The sequence below is a fragment of the Megascapheus bottae genome, chromosome 9 (assembly GCF_031878675.1).
Source record: "Megascapheus bottae isolate mThoBot1 chromosome 9, mThoBot2.hap1, whole genome shotgun sequence".
Lineage (NCBI taxonomy): Eukaryota > Metazoa > Chordata > Mammalia > Rodentia > Geomyidae > Megascapheus > Megascapheus bottae.
In genome coordinates this window covers 51366513-51387899 of record NC_143517.1, presented here as the reverse complement: position 1 = coordinate 51387899, position 21387 = coordinate 51366513, and the positions used below count along the sequence as shown (strand labels likewise).

The 21387-nt window shown below is 36.5% G+C and overlaps 1 long non-coding RNA gene across 2 annotated transcripts in view; it reads left to right on the top strand.

Moving 5' to 3' along the window:
• LOC150059167 (uncharacterized) overlaps nucleotides 1-21387 on the top strand; it is a 68471-nt gene that overhangs the window by 46815 nt on the left and 269 nt on the right. The window contains exon 4 of one of the 2 annotated variants that reach the window (XR_016536606.1): nucleotides 941-1069. The exons of the other annotated variant lie outside the window; for it this stretch is intronic. This is a non-coding gene — a long non-coding RNA (uncharacterized LOC150059167). Of the gene's footprint in view, nucleotides 1-940; nucleotides 1070-21387 lie in introns of those variants that run through there. 2 annotated transcript variants of the gene reach the window in all.

Genomic DNA, 21387 nt, shown 5'->3' with positions numbered 1-21387 from the left:
ACTTTGATCAAGTTCACCACATGTTTGTTGCTCTTTCTTAGCCATTCTCCCTCTTCCCTCATCCTTTTGTTAATATTGATGTTTCTATGTTTGTAATTTTTAAATAATGAAGATGTATGTATGACACTTATCAGTGCCACTGGAAGTTGTTCTAATTTTCCCCATTTTTGGAAATCACAAATGCTTAGAAATATTTTCTTATTCATCCCGACTCACTGAGTCACTGAATGGTCTACACTACAGTCTCATGATATCCTTATAGCCACAAAACATGTATGGGATATTCTAATTAAATCATCATCTGTCATCTGACATTTGTTAAGCACTAACCTCTGGATTTGGACTCTAGGAGATACCATACAAATCAAGTTAAAAAGAGAGAGAACCCTAGTTTTCCAAGAACTTCAATAAATTTTAATGCAACAGGTTCATTTGTGGAATAACAAAAGATGTCTTTGATCTTTTATTAAGTCACATATTAAGCACATGATTTGTATCTCAAGCTGCTGCCTTTGAAGATTATTATTGTATCTTCCTAATCATTTTCATCTTGGAACTTTGTTTTCTACATCACTCTCACTGTCTTGGAAATGGGGTGGTCTTGAGGTTGATCATTATCCATTTGTTGACAGTAGGGCTTTAAGATGCTAAAGGGCAAGCCTATAATATAAATGATTGAGGTTTTGTTTTTCTGTTTTCATATTAGATCCCCTAGCTTGCCTGAGATTTCTTCTTCTGTGAGCATGTGACAGGTGCAATACCTGTCTATAGAATTTCTGAACCTTTATGCACCGGAGGCAGTTCACATCTCTTTGCATGTATCTAAGCTGGTGTTAGTAACTCATTTGCAAAGAGCAGAGTGCAACAGGAGTGAGGTTGTTTCATATTTTGAGACCAAGTTTGAAAAGTCTTATAGCTACTGCTGGGGTTTTGTTTGCAGGACAGTGATCTGGAGAAAGCCTGGTACCATGTGAGAGCATCTGAGACCAGCATGCTACAAAATCCAGGTGTCTGCTTTTCAGCCCATCATTCCAGCTGAGCATCCAGCAGGAGCTATCCAGTGCTACCATCCCAGGTACATATTCCCTCTCAGACAGCCTTGCCTGCTGTAGCCTTCAGCTGCCAGCAGTCCCACATTTGACTGCAATTGTTGGAGTCACTGCTTCTCCAAATACTTAGACAAACCATTTCCAGTTAGCTGCCCTACAATAACCTAAGCAAAATGGAATGCTTTGTCATTGTGGAAGAAGTTTTGCTCAACCATAGGAATTAGAATGGCCTCAGAAAGGAAAGCTTGTGTAAGTGTTCAGCAGTATTTAAATCATTCTCCCAAGCAAGCATAGCTTCATCAAAAAAAAGCCTTGCCTAGCAGCAGACAATTTGCTGAGAAGAGGCAAACATCAAGTATCGCCACTGACTGTGGATGAGTTTCATTTCAACGAGATCGGGGGCGTTCAGGGTGGTATGGCCGTAGACGTGAGTTTCATTCAATCTTTCTTTAGGACCTACTTTCCTCAACTGTTAATCAAAACAACTGGGACCGAATACTTCGTATCATTTTGCCTATACTTTGAAATTGTTTGCTTTTAATGTTTCCTTTTTATGCAAATGCTGAGATAGACAAATTAATACAATAAATGGACACACAATGTCTCCCTAAAGAACAACAGCCTATTTCCAAATGTAATTGTCCCTCTATAAATATGTAGAATGTTCTTTCCAAATGTATTGAAGGGCTTGATTGTAGGTCTAGAAAGTAATAAAGTTACTTAAATTTTTCTTTTTAGTGAGCAGAAAATAATGAGCTTTTAAAAGATGAGAATGATTAGACAGCTTTTCTAACTCTACTGCCATTATCTCAGAAAAGGTGTTACCTATTATTTGAAATTATTTCAATATGACATGTACTTCAATTACTCACCATATAAAACATATTCACTCATTTTCTCACTCATATTCAACCTCTCCACATTTCCAGATTTGTTCCACTTTCTTTTGAATACGATCTTCTTAAGTACTAAGATAAATGAATGTTAATTATGATTTTGCCCCACTCTGTGGGATTATAGCAAAAAAGAGGCCATGGATCCTTCCATCTTTCCTTCCTTCTTTCTTCTCTTCCTCCCTCCTTTCCTTCTTTCCTCTCCTAACTTTATTTTCTATTGTCTTTGTCAACTAGCTTGACCTTCCTGTCTGATTTAACAAGGCTTTATTCTGTCAGAAAGAAAACACTATGTGGAGAGGCCCACAAAGGTTAAAGGAGCACTGTTAATTTGGAGAGGTTACATTTGAGATAGGCCAGTAGATGGCAGAGACAGGATTTAAACCCTGCTTTATACAACACCCCCCACAAACTCAAGCTGTGAACCCTCTCCTCATTTGCTTCCTCAACCTCTGTCTCCTAAATCTATCCAGTACTATCTGCCGATAGGACCTCATTTCTTTCCTGTGCCTTTCCTATGCCTTTTCCTGTGTAGGTAGGGTTGTACTAACACCAACATGTTTTTACAAGGTGGTTGAAGCTCACTCGGTGCTAGGTCCATTACTACTACAGAGATTGTATTGATTACCATAAAAATTTGCTACCTTTTGAAAGCATGCACAGGACAGGGATGTAATTTATACACATGTGTATAATATGTAATTCATAGACATGTTGAAAATATACAAACTGGGAAATATTGACATGTACATTCAAGTGTATGGACCCATGACAATAATGAAGCTAGTGAAATTTCCATCACTCAGGCAAATTTCCTCCAGGCTCTGCCTGATCCCTTTCAGCCACCCACCTTTACTTGCAGACAAGCACTGATCTTGCTTCCTGTCACTGTGGATTAGTTTGCATTTGGGGGAATTTCCATAGATGGAATTCTTTGGTGTTAAATCTTTCATGTTAGGCTTTCCTCACTCCAGGTCGCTGGAGTTCCAGGGGTTCATTCTTTTATGTAGCTGGTTATTGATCCATGTATAATTATGTAGACTTCATTCACTCATTCCCCAGATGTCTGGTATTTGCATTGCTTCAGTTGTTGAATATTATCTGTCAAGCAGCTGTAAGCATTCATGTAAAATCCAGTATGACTTGGATTTTCACATGCCTAACAGATCTGTAAAATTTTTTTCATTCAGCTCTGTGAATCTGTTTCTTTCCTCCCCTCCTCCAAGGCCTCCTTCTCCTCGTCATCCTCCTTCTTTTCTTCTTCTTCCTCTTCTGGTAGTTGTACAAAGGACTTGCCATTTAACAAAGCAGCTTATGAACACAACGTATTTTGATCCATGTCACCCGTTCTACCATTCTCACTGATCCTTCCCCTACACACTTCTTCACTCATTCTTCCTAATTTTATAGGCTATATACTGGATACTTGTCTCTGTTTTCCCCCTCTTCCCCTCATTAGTCTACTCCTCTCTCCTTACCCCCACCTCACCCATTTCAAGAACCTGCATCCTGGTATTTTCTTTTGCTGAACTTTGATCTTGCCTTTCTATGGAAATACACTATTTGAGATGTACCATGTGTGGGTTAATACATTTGTGTATACAACTGTATAGTTGTATGTATACTACCCAACATATTTACTTATAAGCTTGCAAGCTAAATCTAGCTTCCTTGTATAAGGGAAAACATGGATCCTTTGCCTCTCTGAGTCTGCCTTAATTCGCCAATATAATTTTTTCTTTTTTGTCATGGTACTTGATCTCTTGGCCTGGGCTCTGTCCCTGAGCTAGTAGTGGTGCTGAGCCACAGCACCACTTCTGGTTTTCTGGATATTAACTGGAGATAAGAGTCTCATGCCCCATATGGCTCTGAATCTTGATCCTTAGATCTCAGCCTACTGAGTACCTAGGATTACAGGTGTGAGCCCCTGGCACCCAGTTATCTTTCCATTTCTTTACAAATGGTGCAATATCAATCTTTCTAATGGATGAGTAAAATTCCATTGTGTGTATATATCACATTTTCTATGACTCGGCAATTCCACTCATGGATATTTACCCAAAAGATTACAGACCAAGAAACAGTTAAAAAAAAACAAGTACAACCATGTTTACTGCCGCAGTATTCACCATAGCCAAGGTATGGAACCAGTCCAGATGTTCCTCTGTGGAAGAATGGATTAAGATAATGTAGAATCTCTTTCTCTTTTTGACCCTGGGTCTTAGCAGAGTCTGTTCCTTTTCCCTGGAAACTTCTCCTTTGAATAGCATGCTTTCAGTCCCACTGCCACTGATGATTTCCATGTTGTTCTTTATGTCTCAATATAACTCTCACTTCCTTTAAGAATTACTTTCCTGATCATCACCTATGAGTTGAGCATACTCACCCTGCTTCTGCCACAACACCTTTTCTTGTGCACTGCAGGATTTACAGCAATTGCACCCATGTTTCTCAGGAGCGCTTTGAGGTCAAGACTATCTCTTATTTCTTATGCTATCCCCAGAATCCGTATTGTCTAGCTAAATATATGTCGAGTGATTGAATAAATAGGGAATGTGTGAAAAGTAAAAAGGGGACTCAATAATATAGGCAAAAGGGAATAGAGTAAATTTTACAATTATGTTGTGGGATGGTTGCATTATCTGACTAATCTTCAGTGTGTGTATTAAAAATCAGACTTTTAATGGATAAACTGTATGGTACATGAACTATTTATAACAAGCTTGTTTCTATTGGGAGAGTTGAATAATAGTAAGTCATTGTGATGGAAAAATGTATTACATTAGGTTACAAATATGTTTTAGCATTGCAGCATCAATTTTACACCCACTGGAAGATGAATGATCCAACTCAATTTATCATCCACGGAATTTAACCCAATATTGCCTTTCTTGATTCATTTACTTATTTATTCATTTTTGCTACTGATATTCAAAGCTCCTTAGGATTTGATTTCAAACTGCTATTTGTGTAACTTTCCTGCTGCTATTTGCAATCTAATATAGAATGGATAGCAGCAGTATGTACTAGGCACAAAGAGAAGCTCATTCCACACATGGAGCCATCAACTTTTCAGGAGATATGATACAAATCATCCAAGATAATAATGCTGAAGAGAGCACATTAGGCTACTCACCCCTGGTTTATAAAAGTTCTAATCTGCAAAGGAGATAGAAAGACATTAATAGTCAAGACCATTGATTGTGTCTTTGAAGAGAGGCACGTCCTAGAGTTTGAAGTTATGGGGATACGGGCAGGAAAGCAACCTTGGGATAGCACACCAGTATACCCTTCATTGTCCTGAAAAGGGCTTTGGGTTTTATTCTATGGTTAAGGGAAGACAGTATTTTTTAAATTGGGTTTTTAAAAAAGGAATGAATGATCACAGGGCCATTTTGAGGATTAATGCAATAACTGGTATAAAAGCATTATAATCTCTGGGAAGAGAATGTAGTATATATCAAAACTCTCTTCTACTTACCTAATTTGACCACAGTTTTAATTAGCTCCTCATTTGTATTCAAACTTTATTCTGCCATCTCCGTTCCCTCTTCCACTTTTCTGAAAAGTCTCTGGTTACAGTGCAGCTTGGACTGCATCCTCCTCATAAGTGCTCCCTGGAGGCCTTATTTTGAGGGCTTAAAATCAAAAGGAAATGTATGGTCTTGGCTTCTTTCTTGGAAAGCTAGTTTTTTAATCACTAGAAATTGAGCTGAACATTATCCTGTCTTGAAGATGAACACATTTCTTTTTATATTTAATTATTTGTTTATGCTTGAGTAGTTGTACAATGGCCTCTCAACTCATATTGCAGTTATGGACCAGTATCCTACACAGGAGGTTGAGATCTGAGGATAGTGGTTCAAAGCCAGTCCAGGCACAAAAGTCTGTGAGACTCTTATCTCCAATTAACCACCAGAAAACACTGTGGCTCAAGAGGTAGGGCAGTAGCCTTGATCTGAAGAGCTCAGGGACAATGCCCAGGCCCAGAGTTGAAGCCCCACAATGGACAAAAATAAATAAATTAATTAATTAATTAAAATAAAATAAAAAATGGACCAGTATCAGTACATTATTAGGGATCATAGCTTATTTGGGTTCCTGTCACTTTACATAACATTCCCTTCTCATCCAGGATCCCATCCAAGCTATTATATTTCTGTCCCCTCCTCTTAAGGGGAACAGTTTCTTAGACTTTTTTTTTTACTTGTTTGACAGCCTTAACATCTATAGAGGAGAATTAACCAGGAATTCACTATTCACTTAAAATTGAACTACTGTTAAATCTGCCTGTAATCATCAAGACTTACCACTCTGAAGTTGGCCTTACTCCCCTCACAGGAATATGTGTCAGGTTTCTTTATGAGTGACACCAGTTCCTCTTTCCACACTACATACTTTGGAAGGAGATACTTCCTGCAGTCCACACTGTGCTCCTGCTTTTCAGGATGGAATATTTACATACATTATTTGTTAGTCTTTTTCATGAAGGTTTGTTTCCTTTTCTCTTGTTTACTTACTGCTCATCAATTCACATCGGTATAGCCTCATGAATATTTTATACATTGGGCAATAATTCAATATTTCTTTATTTTGTTGCTCAAATTGTTCTAACTTTGGCCAGTCAGAGGTCTTTCTGTTCACTCTCTTCCTGCTCTTTGACCTCCTTGCAACACTTTGGTTTGGGTTGATTTTCTGATTTTTGAGCATTTACTTACCTTCTAACAACTACAAGGTGCTTCAGGATCACACGTATTTTATGTACCAATAGATTTGTTTCTATAATGGTATTTGTTAATGCTTCTGAAACTCTATTTTTATGTCAGGTTTGGGTAAAATATTATGAAGACTGGTAGCCCTGTGGAAAGGAGGAAGAATGTACATGAAGTATTTGGGGGATTAAAATTACGCATTAACATTTTAGTATAAGCTTGTTGTTGTAAAATTTAGGGGGAACTCTGCAATATTCTAAGTACTACTCTGTCTAATATTAAAATCAGATAATTTAGCAATCTAATGATTGTTTTCCTGGTATATTTTTTTCTCTCCTTTTTATTTCTGAAATCTTTGTCTTCAAACGTAGAGTGGATTTCTTATAAATGACAATAGTTGGTTCTTGTCTTTTTACTGGAAAAGTCTCTGCTTTTTAATAAACATACTTAATATATTTATATGTTATATAATATTTAGAATCCTAATGGAACTGTTTGCTTGACTCTCTTTGTTTCTGCCTGTCCTACAAATTCCAGCCACTTTAGAAATTTTTATTTTCTTTTTTTACTAAATAATTTATCAACATTAATATTACATCATATTTCAAATGATATGTTTAACAAACAAGTATTCAAGAAGGGAATCTCTAGATACAATCACTGGCACTTAGATTTTAGAACATAGTTAAAGTTAGGCTGAGAGTTTGTATGTCATAGATACATATCAATCTATGTAATAAAACATTATGTCTATAGAGTCATAAATTTTTATGTCTATGTAATTGTGTTTATAAGAAATTTTTATTTTTAACTTCTGCTTGTTTGCTAAGGAGATGACCTTAGCTCTACTTGGGACTCCTCCTGCAATGCAGTGAGCAAGTCTGGTTAATTATGATATGATCATCATTCTTAATTTGTCTCTTTGTTTGGTAAGAATTGCAATATCATGCTACCTGTTCTTCAATAGCTAAAATACCTTTTGCCACATATTCTACCTAGTTTATTTAGTATCTGTTTTATATTTGAAAATATTTATATGAGACAGCAAGACTAGCACAATTGCTCTATCGTGACTGACTAAATAAAAAAATTATTACCACTCATAAAACAGAGGTAAGTATTTCTAGCTATGTTAATGCATGATTGCTTTTGTAGAGAGATCTCTACTCTGTATTATTTGAGTATATTGAAATAAGACCTTTATCCCTTGGGCTGAAATGCTGGTGAAAAACAAAAGTAGAAAGATATGTGTATATGTTTGGAAAACGAATCTTGTGTAAGAACTTAGCACTTACGTTGGATATTGTATTTTGTTGCTTACAAATGCTTTTACACGTTCCTGTCAGATATTTGTGGTTATCAATGACAGAAGCCTAACTCAAAGTGAATTAAGCGCAAGGGAAAACTGCTTACCTTGAGTAGCCAATATCTGAAGGAATCTGGTTTCAACCACACAATTGGGAATCTGTCTCTGTCCATTTCTCAGCTCTCCTCACCCCACTGCCAGCTGACAGTTTGACATGAGCAGCTCCTGGCTTATATCCTACTGACTTGGCAAGCTGAGCGAAAGGAAAATCTCATTCCCAATCCATCGGTAAATAATTACTAAAAATCAAAAATGCAGGAAACATGAGATGTATGCAACCTTGACCTGGAAAATTAATGTTGTGGTCTTCAATGAGCCTAGTTTCTGATGGTATGATAGAGGCAATAGAGAAATAAGAAACTAAAAGTAATTCAAGACCCTATAATTCATAACCAAAAGATAATATTGGATAATACAATAGAGAAAAAATATAATGGCTACTTTTTGTCATCTAGGGAGGTCTATCTGTGCAGAGAGCATTTAATTTAACTCAAGAAACATTGTTATGGATAAAAGGCAGCCAGGGAATGAAGTAGGAGATAACCTTTTCAAGAAGAAAGAGAATCAAGTTCCTGGTCCTCAAACAGCACACCCTGTTTGAGGTCCAGAGTAAAGTAACTGGAAGGAAAGAGCAGATGATGAGATAAGTGAGATAGTCCAAAATGAGCTGATAATGGCTTTATGGGCCACAGTAAATTTGAGTTCAGATTTAATCTTTATTACAATGACCATTATCAAGAGATAACCAAGGAATAGGATGTGGCCCTTTAGAATGATACTGCTGAAGATTACTCCAGAAGACTCAGAAGCAATGAACCAGCGTAAGAGTCAGTGTGGCTTGAGTGATTCACTCCTCCTAAGGATCTCACAGTGGTCAGGCCAGTGTACCCAGAAATACTGCATCTCAGCTTCTCCTGACCCTGAATGTAACCCTGAACAAAAAGCAGAGATGGAATTAAATTCTCACATTGAGGGGCTAAAGAAGATGTTTCAGCATATGCCAGGAAGATGCAAACGAGAACATGTCAGCTTCGTTATTTAACATGAGCAAAGTAGCTACCATTATTGTAAAAGTCCCAGAGCCTGGGTCTTCTAGAGGCCGCGATTGCTCTCCATAAAAGCATTTTCCTCGGTAGCTCTAGAGGGAGCATCTGAATACTGGGTACAAATCTGAACACAAAAGGAAGTAGTTTAGGTTTAAAGTGCTGTGCAAATGTAAAATATATCCTTAAGTAATATGAAGATACACTTTTCTAATTTTTGTAAACTATGTCCAAGGAAGATTGAAGAGATCATATTTGGGGGGAAAAGAACATTTAGTCTATAGAGTCTAAAGTCTTTACTTTTCTGTAGCTCATATAGTCTTTATGGTAAGTCAAAATATGTTTTTAGTAAGGCAGCTTTTGAGTAATTTTGAGAAACTAAAGTACAGTAAATCAGTAATATTTTGTCATATTCATCTGAGAGTTCCCAAGGAAATAAACTATGAGATAGTGGCTGACTTCTAGAAAGGTTGCTTCCTGATGATTTGGGAGGCAAAAGTTGCTAATTCTGCATTTATCAAGGAAATAGGCGTGGAGACAGAAGGAGATCTCAGAAACAACAGATCGCCGAAGCTCATCTCATCATTCTAGATCTAGAAGAAGTGATGGGGAGCTTAATTAAGTTTGGATACTTGAATCAGTACAGCCAGGAGAGTTTCACTCACAGAATTTTTGTGTAGCACTTGAAATTCTTTCATAGAACATGTCTTAAGGGATAATTTGGCTCCTTAGTTGGGCAATTTTATGAAATTCTCCCTAAGAATGCCTGTTCTTTTATTCTGTCTCTGTAGCTGTGACTAAAATCAAAGTATGAAGAATTCAGGACATTTCTCTTTCCCTTAATAAATAAAGGGTTTGATGTTTTGGATGAAAGGGACTTTGGGGCTCCAGTTGGCAGAGCTCCTTGTTGATTTTTTTTGCTTGTGTTATGTGGTGATTGAAAGATACCATTGTGCTCAGTCATTTGAGTATGCCCTATCCAAGGGAACTGTTACTTGAGAAATCTACTTGGAATATCCCATGTACAATTATTCAAGGAGTAAAGAGGAGGTGTGTGTTGGTGGTCCTGCAAAGTCGTTTTTGAGACTTGAGTGTCAGTGAGTCATGGGGAAAAGTTAGTAACTTCCAAAGTACAGAAGGGAAGAGGTGATGACTTGTGCTATTTATACCTTTTTCCGGTTTCTGCATGCTCTTTCTCAATTATCCTCTTTATGGCTGCAATTTCAAGTGATCTTCATATGCACAGGTGGTGTCCTATTTTGTAAGTCTAGCCCAGTGTAGTCTATTTCATGAGTCTTGCGTAGTCCAGCACAGATTCACATTCTGCTTCATACTCCATGTCTCTACCATAAGGAATTTGATTTCATTGTATTCAAAAGTCAAGGCATGTCCAAGTCTTTCCATTTCCTTATGAATGGGGCAATGTCATTCTTTCTGATGGAAGCATGGAATTTCATTGTGTATATATCACATTTGCTTGGTTTATGCTTCCACTGAGGGGCGTATGGGTTGATGTCTTGGTTATAGTAAACAATGCTGCAATGAACATTGTCATGCAGAAAACTAAAGTTAGATCCTTATGTAATACCCTGTACTAGATCAGTTCTAAATGGATCAAAGACCTCAGTGTAAGACTAGATATGATACCCTGAAAATATTATAGGAAGGGGTAGGGAAACCACTAAGATGCCTGGCACAGGTCAAAACTTCCTAAGTAAAGATCCAGAATCAGAACAAATCAAAGAACAACTAGATAAATAGTATTATATTAAACTGAAGTTTTTATAGGACTAAGGACACCACTAGTAAAATAAATAGAAAGCCTACAGAATAGAAGGTTTTTATGAACGATGCATCCCACAAAGGCCTTATATCTAAAATATATTCAGATATAAAATATGGTCAAATTTAAACTCTCAGAAACAAATCCCAAAGACAAACAACCCATTGATAAATGGGCTGAAGACTTACAGCATCTTTTCTGAAGAAGAAATAAGACTGATTAACATAGGAAGAGTTCTTCGATATTGCTGGCAATAAAAGAAATGCAAATCAAAACAACATTCAGATTCCAAGTCTCCCCAGTTAGAATGACCATTATCAAGAAAAGTAACAATAATAGATGCTGGCAGAGATGAGGCCAAAGGAAATGCTATTAAACTGTTGGTGGGAATGTCAACTTTTCCAATTATTCTGGAAAGCAGTATGGAGGTTCCTCAAAGGGCTAAACACAGAGCTCCCCTATGACCCAGAATTCCCATGCTTAGGCATCTACCCAATTGACACAAACCAGGCTAAACTAGACTACTTTTTTGACACAGTCTCTTTGGGCAGCCCAAACTAGTCTTATTTGAGAGCACAGAGTGGGTCCTATGGTCTCAGCATCTTTATTGTTGGAATAATAGGAATGTACCACCATGCTTAGATACAATTTGACTTTTGTTTGTTTCTGACTGTATTTGCCCTTTACACTTGATACTTGTATCAGATCACTAATTATATGATGGCATGTCGTAAAAATTCACATAAGCATGTGTGCTCTGAGATATTACTACTAATTTGTTCATCTTTGATTTCACTGGTACCTAATGACTCACTGACACCATGGGAGGTACACAAAAGTGTTTGCTTCAGGAATTATTTACTAGGCCTCTATGATTTACTCAGAGAGTTATTTAAAAAATACCCAACATACATTGAAAGAAGATTTGATAAGACATGTGCTTACTTGATATTGTGGATACAGGTAAATGAGATACTATCTTTGCTTTCTGATGGCTCACAGAGGACCAGAAAGAATAAGTACTATTAAAAAATGAAGAGAAAGCCTACCCAGTAATCTTAATATTTACTCTTCTATCTATCCATTCATCCAGCCAACCGTCTGTCTATCTATCTATCTATCTATCTATCTATCTATCTATCTATCTATCTATCTATTTATCTATCTATCCATCCTATACACACATATACCCATCTGTTTATGTGTATATATGATATATGTAGGGGCATAAGTGTGAATGTGTGTATATGTGTTCACATGTGTGTGATGCTGTTAAATAGTGATACTACATACTTCACAATGATTCTTCCCATCCCACCTCATTTATTTTAATAAAGCATTGTTAAAATGTGTGAAAAATCTTGGACTGAATTATCACTAACAAAGTACTATGGAAAGTAAAAACATTCTCTGTTAAAAGGATGTGTTCATATTAAAAGGAATCCAGGCCAGGAAAATACCATACACCATGGGATCTTGTAGCTGAAGACAATTCACATAAAAATAAAAATTCATCTCACAACTGCCCACATGAGCATAAATCAAGATGTGGTAATTTAGGGACTATAGCCAAGTTAGCAATGAAAAATCTAAGAATATTGATTACATCAAGTTCACTGAAAAATTGACTTAAGAATTAATTAAACACTCCTATGAGGGGAAGAAAGCAAAGCTTAGCATCTTTCCCAGAAATCTTATCTCAATCACCTTCTGTAAGCAGGTTCAGAGAGTCTCTTTCAGAAAGGGCCAATGTTTTCCCAGCAAAGCTCAACTGTGACCCTCCTACCTCCAAAACCACTTGTACAACTTTGGCTGAGGTCAAGTATGGTTCTAGTTACCCTTTTCAAAGTACAAACATGAAAGAACATTCTTCAGATTGAACCAAGTTGCAGTTATTATTATTACCACTCCAAAATTGAGAAGGTTCCCGTTGAGCTTTCAAAATGGAATTAGTCCCCCAGCTACAAAAAAACAAATGTTCTTTCTGTACAGAACAGAAAAAAACACTGCCTAATTCATTTTCAGAGACAAGTCATAGCACAAAGTAGGCAAGGTACATTAGATCAGCACTTAGTTCACTACTTCATTTTAGCACACCATTAAAGTGATTAAAAGTCTCCTTACTCACAGACCTGGCATATTCAATCTCAGTAGACACTGCCTGGCTTCTTGTTTTCTTGAAACTTAAAGCCGCTAAGCTTACTCTCCCATAACTGTTCTGCCTGCTACCTTAATTTACCTTTAATCATTTCTACTTTCCTCACTGTTCCTTGCATCACGGATGCTGTGAGTACAAATGGCACATTGACCTCTTGCTTGACTCCTTATAATAAAGTACAATATAACAATGGCATTAACCGGATGAAGAGAATCTTTTTCTTCCTATTATTAAAACTGAGACAGTGCATTCTTCTTGGGAACAGCTTATAGGGAGCTCTGTGATAGTAAAAATGACCGGGTCCTCTCATCTGTCTATGAGTTCCTTTTATCTATGTAATATGTCAGTTATGAGCGCAATGCATCCTGTTTATTCCTGCCATCACTTTCTTCTTATATCTTGTTTGTCATTATTCTGTCATCTTGTCAGTCCTATCTACAAGGAAAGTGAAAAGACAAATTCTTTTCATGCTCATCACATCGCCAGCTCTGCAAAGAATAAAGGAAACAAGGAAGGAAGGAAGCAAAGAAGAAAGGGAAGAAACTAAGAAGAGAGGGAGCAGGATAAAAAAGGAAAGAGGAAGACATTGCTGGAAAGGGAAAAGAGGAAAGACAGCAATGGATTTGAAAAACTGACTCAGTCAATGCAGTTGTAATGAATAACACTACCTCTGTCTTCAAACATTCTTGTTAAAATATTAGTATTTAGAAAAGCAGTAAGCTGGACAATGGTATCTCATGCCTGCAATCCTAGCTACTCAGGAGGCTGAGATCTAAGGATCTAGGTTCAAAGCCAACCCATATAGGAAAGTCCATGAGACTCATATCCCAACTAAGTACCAGGGGGGAAAAAGCCACAAATGGAGCTGTGGCAGAGTGCTAGCCTTGAGACAAAAAGCTCAGAGTGAGTTTGAACCCCAGAACACACACACAAACACACACACACACACACACACATACACACACACGTTCTGAGTCCATTCTGTTTAGCTTGTTTTAGAGGGAACATGTCTATGCCTTCTTGCTCCCAGAGGTACCTTTTATTTCCTTCTGCCTGTCAAGTGACTCTTGCTGGGCTGGGTTTGTTCTTAGGCTAACAATCTCATCTTTTTATGTTCTCATCCATTAAAATGGTTCCAGTGAGCATTCAGATACTAACACTCAGCTCAGACCCCTCTTCTTCAGCCTTGGACTCACTTTTAGCTATTTCCAAAGGGTTTATTGTGCCCTTTCCTAAATATATACTCTCCTATAAACCTCAGAATGTGGCCTTATTTGGAATAAGGTCTTTTTAGTTGTAATTAAAGATCTTTACAAGAGATTATTATGAGTTGTGATGTATCTAATATCAGATATACTTATAAGAGACTGAGAGAATGCACATACACAGGGTAAGAAATCATGTGAAATCAGTCCCAGACTGGAGTGATGTGTCTTCACACCAAGGAATACCAAAAGACAAAAAATATGTGGAACAGACCCTCTCTCCCTCCTCCACCAGACTGCCTAAGGAAGCAGCCAGGTCTGATGATACACATACTAATTTCACACTTCTAGTTTCTACAAATACATTCTCTGAATTTTCCATCTCAGTAGAACTAAATGATAGAGCACAAACAACCCATAAAATGTACTCGAAGGTGGGTCTCTTATAAATCTGGGAATACGTGGCTTCTCTTACCTTGACTCTTGGCTTCATTTTTGTTCTGAATAACGTGAACAACACTGACATTTGAATAGAGCTTTAGGGTTTGGTACCTTTATATCTTATCATTTTTATTCCTTACTTTCTTTTAAAGCTCTAAGATCCTTGAGGGCAAAGAACAGACTTTCAGTATCCCATAATTTGTTTCCTAAATTATTGGCGCTAAAAATTAGAGAGCTTTTCCCCCAATAACCACATAAATCATCACTGTACTGGGTAGAGATTGAGCTTAAAGTGCATTAATATAAAACTTGAGAGCTAAAGATGGAAAGTTGTTATTTATACCTTCAGGCTTAACAAGTATTAATTGCCTTTTCAAAGAATCATGGCTATAATGGTATATATGAGGAATGCCCACATTTCAGTCTTCAGTACATTGGACTAAATCTTTCTGTGCAGCCATTGCATGTGTGGTATCTAGGAACTCCAAGACAGACTAAACAATAACTATGTGAAAAGTTGCTGAAATGAGTATCGATACCATGGCCAAATAGATTTAGTCATAAATAACTGTAAAAAGGAAGAATACAGGAAATATATTTTGTATAAGTTGATTAATTTTTTATTTGCAGAGACTTAGACTTCATGCCAGCAACTATGTTTGGGCTAGGCTGTCAGAGATCAATAGTCCTCAGTAATTTTACATAGATAATATATATTAGAATACCATCCTTAATATCTCAAGCAAATAAATTTATTAATTCTAACTACCATTTTTGACACACAAATGAACCATTTGTATTCCTTTTCCCAGACCCATGAAGCTGAAATATGGGTTGAAGCATCCTGGTTTTGGAGTTAGTGCTCTTAACAAGTATGATTCCAGCTGGTGATATGGTCACATGGTTAACCATATGGTTGATATCTGAGAAAACTGGAAAAACACTAAAAGAAACTTGAAGAGAATTTCTTTTTGCCTTGGAATAGGAAAGGCTTTCCCATACATGAACCAAATCTAGGAACTATATAAGACTGACATATTTAGCTACATGGAAATAAAACTAGTTGAATGATCAGAAAAATCATAAATGTATTAAAATGCTACTGCTTAATTCAGGAAATAGACTTGCCATAGGCATAACACACAAACAGTTAACGATGTTAAAAATAACTCCTACGAATTGAGATAAATAAAGAACAGATCAAAGAGTTAAGAAATAGTTAGAAAAAGACAAGTCACTGTAACAAAATACATAATAGCCCAGTAAATCAGATGCAATATCACAATTTTCACAAAGCATTTAGGTAATTCAAAGCATTGCAAATAAAAACTCTGAAATACTTCCATCTATGAAATTGACAAAAATTTTAAGAAATTTTAATGGAAGTAGAATTGCATGGGACATAAATAGATTAACACGGGGCCTATCTGAAAAGATTCACAAAAAATTAGAATTGACACCTTGTTATACGAATAACATTTTCTAGAATTTTTTGATGGTACATAAGAATTTCATGGTGCTTTATTCAATAGTCTTAGCACATTTTTTAGGAAGCCAGGAAAGAGAAAGTTATGAAGAAACTTTGTAGACTGTTTCAAGCAGATAAGTAATCACTATATGATAAATATTGCACATTTCACAGTCCAGTTCTTTAACATGTTTCACTTAACGCCAGCTCACTCAGGTATACCTAGTGGCAGGATTTTATTTACAAAAAAAGAGCTGAAGAGAATTAAAACATGATCCTATCTTTCTCCTGGGAAGAATGACTTCACTGACATCAGCACTCAAGGGATTTTTGCAAAAGTTTCAACTGGGTACATATATTTCTTTCCTGTAAGTACTATGCTGATATTTTCCCTGGGTATCTTCTATCTTTTAACACTTTTGGACTGAGCAATTGCTGTAACGATCAAATAGAATAGTCTGCTGGATTTTACTCATTGTGATTCTCTGCAGAACCAAATAAAAATAACCTTTTGGAAAATATATTGACGATTTCAAAGCATACAGATAGTAGTAAGCCACTGGAACAAAAACCCCACCATTGCCCCCTGAATTACTAATCACCTTAAGAAATCCAACTAAGTGCTCTGAACCTCAGACATTATTTTTTAATTTGTAAATTAGAGGTTATGTGTGATAACCTTGAAATCACTTCACACTTGAGATTCTGAAGTGTGTGATTATATGAGATCTAACAACACATTCTAATACCTGGACCTGTGAATTGCCTATTATCCAGTAACTTTTAATTATCTTCTTATAGAGTATGAATGTTTCTGAATTGTTAAAATGACCGAAAGCTTCTTCCCTGTTTTAAGAGTTGTTTGCTTGTTTGTTTGTTTGTTGTTGTTGTTGTTGTTTGTCAATCCTTGTCCCGAGCACTGTCCTTTGGCATTCCTCAAGGCTAGTGCTCTACCACTTGAGCCACAGTACCACTTCTGGCTTTTTCTGTGTATGTGGTACTAAGGAATCAAACCCAGGTCTTCTCGTATGTTAGGCAATCACTCTACCACTTGGCCATACTCCCAGCCTTGTTTGTTTGTTTTTATGTAGCCTTCACATCATTTCTGATCATTTTAATTTTTGATTATTTTGAGTGTGTTTTAGCACTTAACACTTTTAGCACTTTCAATATGCCAGAAAGATGATATGTTTTAGAAAAGGAATAGTATTTATATGAAAAAAGCTACTCCTGGTTATGCTGCAGAAACAAATTAACTCTATGACATCATTGTTTATTCAAAAACTATGAGTCTACAGCAGATGATTTTTAGCCCCTGTAACGGCTCAGTCTTCCTGGCTGCCCCCTCCCCCCGTGGCTCCTTGTTCTCTGTCTACATAATCACTTCAACAGGGCAAGAGAGATTTGCAAGGTATCCATAGACTTGTAAGTGTTTTGGGCCTGAGGCCACATGCATCTTACATTCTTAGCTGACTGAGCAAAACTGACCACCTGGTGCTGCTCAATATGGGGAAATAATAGGGCTAGGCAAATGGGTCATCATGAACCGTCGATCTTTTCTAGACTTTTCTTTTTCCTCTTGTTTTTTTCCCCTTAACCCACTTTCTCCCCAAGATGATTATACATTAGTCCATCAGCCATTTATTGTCTCAGAAATTACCAGTGATCTGCAAGACTCTTGATAACTTTGGTAACAGAAAGGCAAGTATGACCCATTTCCTTTGCATTGACAAGAGAAAGCACCATATCCCAAGGGCTACCCAGATATGATCTCTTTCCATCTTTCCATGAGTGCTTTACAGGTGTTATTTTCTCCACTGAATAGATCAGAATATTGCGACTTGATGTGATCAAGTAATTAGTCCCAAATTATATGGTGAGGATGTGTCCAGTCCATCATTCAAAGCCAGGTCTGTTGCAAAGCCTGGGACTTTGCTTTTTTCATCATAAACCCTGGTTAGTCAGTCTTCCTTTTGTCAACTTGCTTTGGAAAGATTGAATGGGTGGACTGATAAATACCTTTATCTAATGTGTTCTTTTGGTTTGTTTAAACTTACTAGCTTTGTTTACTTGGGAAAGTTACTTAACTTCTGTTTCACTTTCTTTGCCAAATAGATTATTGAGATAATTAAATGGAAAAATAGTCCTAATGTGAAGCATTAGGCACACAGTGAGAGTTCACTAAGTGTCATCTCAGTAGCATCATTTTAATTATCACTGTCATCATAATTCAAATTCTACCTGTGGTGCATGACAAAAGGTTTTCTGCTTCTGATTCTATGCACTTCAAATATAATCAAGTTTTGTCTGTGGTCCCTTGCCTCCTACCCCTAGTGTCATTTTCCCTGTATGTTGTTCATTCATTTCAGGTCTTTCAGTCCAAGTAAAAAAATTCCATTTTACTTTATAATAACCTTGGAAATAAATCAGAATTCATTTGCTGTTTAATTTATTGTATCTTATATTGGAATCTATTGATTTTTACTTAATTCATAATTTACTTAAATATTTATTATTACAATTAGGCAAACATGAAGCAATAATACTAGATGACACATGGGAGGTTTAAATCACAGTAACATGGAGTAAGGGTTTCTTGTTACCTCAGTAGCTTCACAAAGACTCTTCTAAGGCTCCCTCTACCACTTCTCCCCAACATCGCGCCATCAGCTAGTGACCTCACCAAAATAGGGTAGAATCCACCAGAGAGAAACTTCTTTCCCTCATTCCCACTATACCACTTGCATCTATTTCAGCACCCTCTGCTTTCTCTTTTGTGACTCTAAATAAAATGCCTTTACAATAAAAAAGGAAAGAAAAAAATACACCTTCATTCAATTAGTCTAAGGTCCCTCCCCACAGGTACATAAGTACTACAGATCAGAAATTTCCCACTTTACCTCTGCATCTAAATATCCTGGGTTTCTTTTGGAGGGGGGGTATTTTAAAAATCAGCATAGGAACATGTTTTTATACCACCTATTGTTGATTTTATTGGTAGGTGACTTTGATTCCTGCAAAGATAGATTTACTAAATGCTACATAGGGCTACTTTAAAGGATTTTGAAGCCTTTATTTCCTTGTATAAAATAATTTTCTGCTTGAAATGCCTGGAGTGATTTCTACTATCCTATCTAAATCCTAACTGCCAAAATATGTTAAACTTTATTGCCTTACAACTTTGCTCTGGCCCATTCTTGGTTTGGAATGTTATATATTCCCTTGATATTTATGTATTTAGCTGCTACCTTTTAGTCATTTGGATTGTGGTTCATTAACATTCTTCCAGCCATCTATTCACTATTACATTACAATATCTGAGACTGTCTGAAATTGTGACATGCTATGTTCCCCTCTCACTCTCTCTCTCTCTCTTTTTCTCTCCCTCTCTCCCCTTATTTACTTACTCATTTGAACAGCAGGGATCTTGCTCATCTTGGAATTCCCCATATTAAAGTGCTAGTAAGCATACAATAGTTATAGAAAAAATGAAGGGACTGATTACCATGCAGCTTTTTTTTTTTGCAAGTCCTGGGGCTTGAACTCAGAGCATGGGCACTGTCCACTGTGAGAGATACAAAGTTGAATTAGAGTTGAGCCTTTACAAAGCCAGTAAGAGAAATAAGAAGCAGTATATATATGTGGATATAAAGTGAAATAGAAAATAATAGCATAATGTGCTATCATAATGTATATATTAAAGCTATGAAAAATTTTTAATGATTACATTTCTTCAATTGGAGACTATAAGTGAAGCTTTCTACATGTAAGCAATATTTGGTGATTTTTTAATAAAAAGAAAGCATTTATTTGGGGGTCATTGTTTCAGCCCATGACCAACTTCCTTCACTGCTTCTGGACATAAGAGCAAGGTATGATGGTGGAAAGTATATAAGAGCCCAAAGTTGTTCATCTCTTGGTTGCCAGAAAGCAGGAGAGAAGAGGCTGTTTTCCCAATATTTCCTTCAGAGTCATACCTACAGTGACCTAACTTCCTTCTGTTTAAGTCCACTGAGAAGATAGTATTTGAATTGTATCTCAAAGGAGAATTAAAATATTGATGTGTTGAATAGGTAGGTAGGAGAGGCATTCATGAATCACAGAAAAGTATTATTACTGGCTCAAATTATGGTTAAAACAAATTATATATGTACATATATATATATATATATAAATGGATTGGGAATACTCTCATTTGGCTGGGGATGGGTTGTGAAGAGCAAAATAAGGGGAGACAAATCATATTCAGAAAATAGAAATTGTACATGAATTTTAAAGCAGATACAGAGAGCCACTGTTTTCCATTTAAAAAGTTGTTACTCAAACATGCATGCGGATTTTAAATTTATTTCAGCAGGGTATTAAAGTGTGCAGTTAGAGAATAGCTCATTTATGCCAGCAGTGTCGAAGCTATAAGGATTCTGTTTATTACATTAGAAGCCACACCATGTTCTACATTCTGAGTGCTCTGTTTCAGAGTTGACATTGTGAATCTCTGTTAACTCTGAATATGAAGTAGGCTGCATGCAAATGCATTTGTTCATAATGAGCTTTTAGCATTGCTCCCCTTCTCTTAGTATGAAATCAGTGCACTTACTGCTTCTCAAGTCACATTAGTAATCTTCCTGGAGAGAGCAGATGATGATTAAACTTATGCTCCACCATCACAAGCCTGTTGAAAGAAAATCTCCTCCTAAATTTCTGCCTTACTCCAAAACAATCCACCTGTTGAATTCAAAACTGTCACAGGATGGAGTTAAAAGAAGACACAAATCTTTGTTGATCTTTTTTAACATCTAAGAACAAAGTAATTGTTACTATATTATAATTTGATTGGTTTTCTCAATATATTTTTACTCATTACCAATAAGGAACCTTGAAAAGTTTCTTTTATTATGCTGCCTTCTGGAGCAGTTTGCTTGAAGACATTACATTGCAGGTTCTGTTGCTCAGTCACAACAGTTTTTTCAAGTCAGCTATTGTCATTGGTTTAGAATCATGGCATTAGAATGGGGTATTGAGTTCTGTTTCTTACACCCCTACTGTTCCTTCTGAATAGACATTCACTTTAATATTACTCACCAAAGATAATGTATTAAACACACTTTTGTTATTGCCAAGCGTGAGTTAAAAATATTAGAAAATGTAAGTTCTGCTATTTCTCTGCAGGAAATGGAAGTAACCAGCTATTTAAAGTTTAACATATTTTCATGAGAATATCGCTGCTTGCATTGGTTTGTCCTTTGTCCTTTATTTCACCATTTTGTTG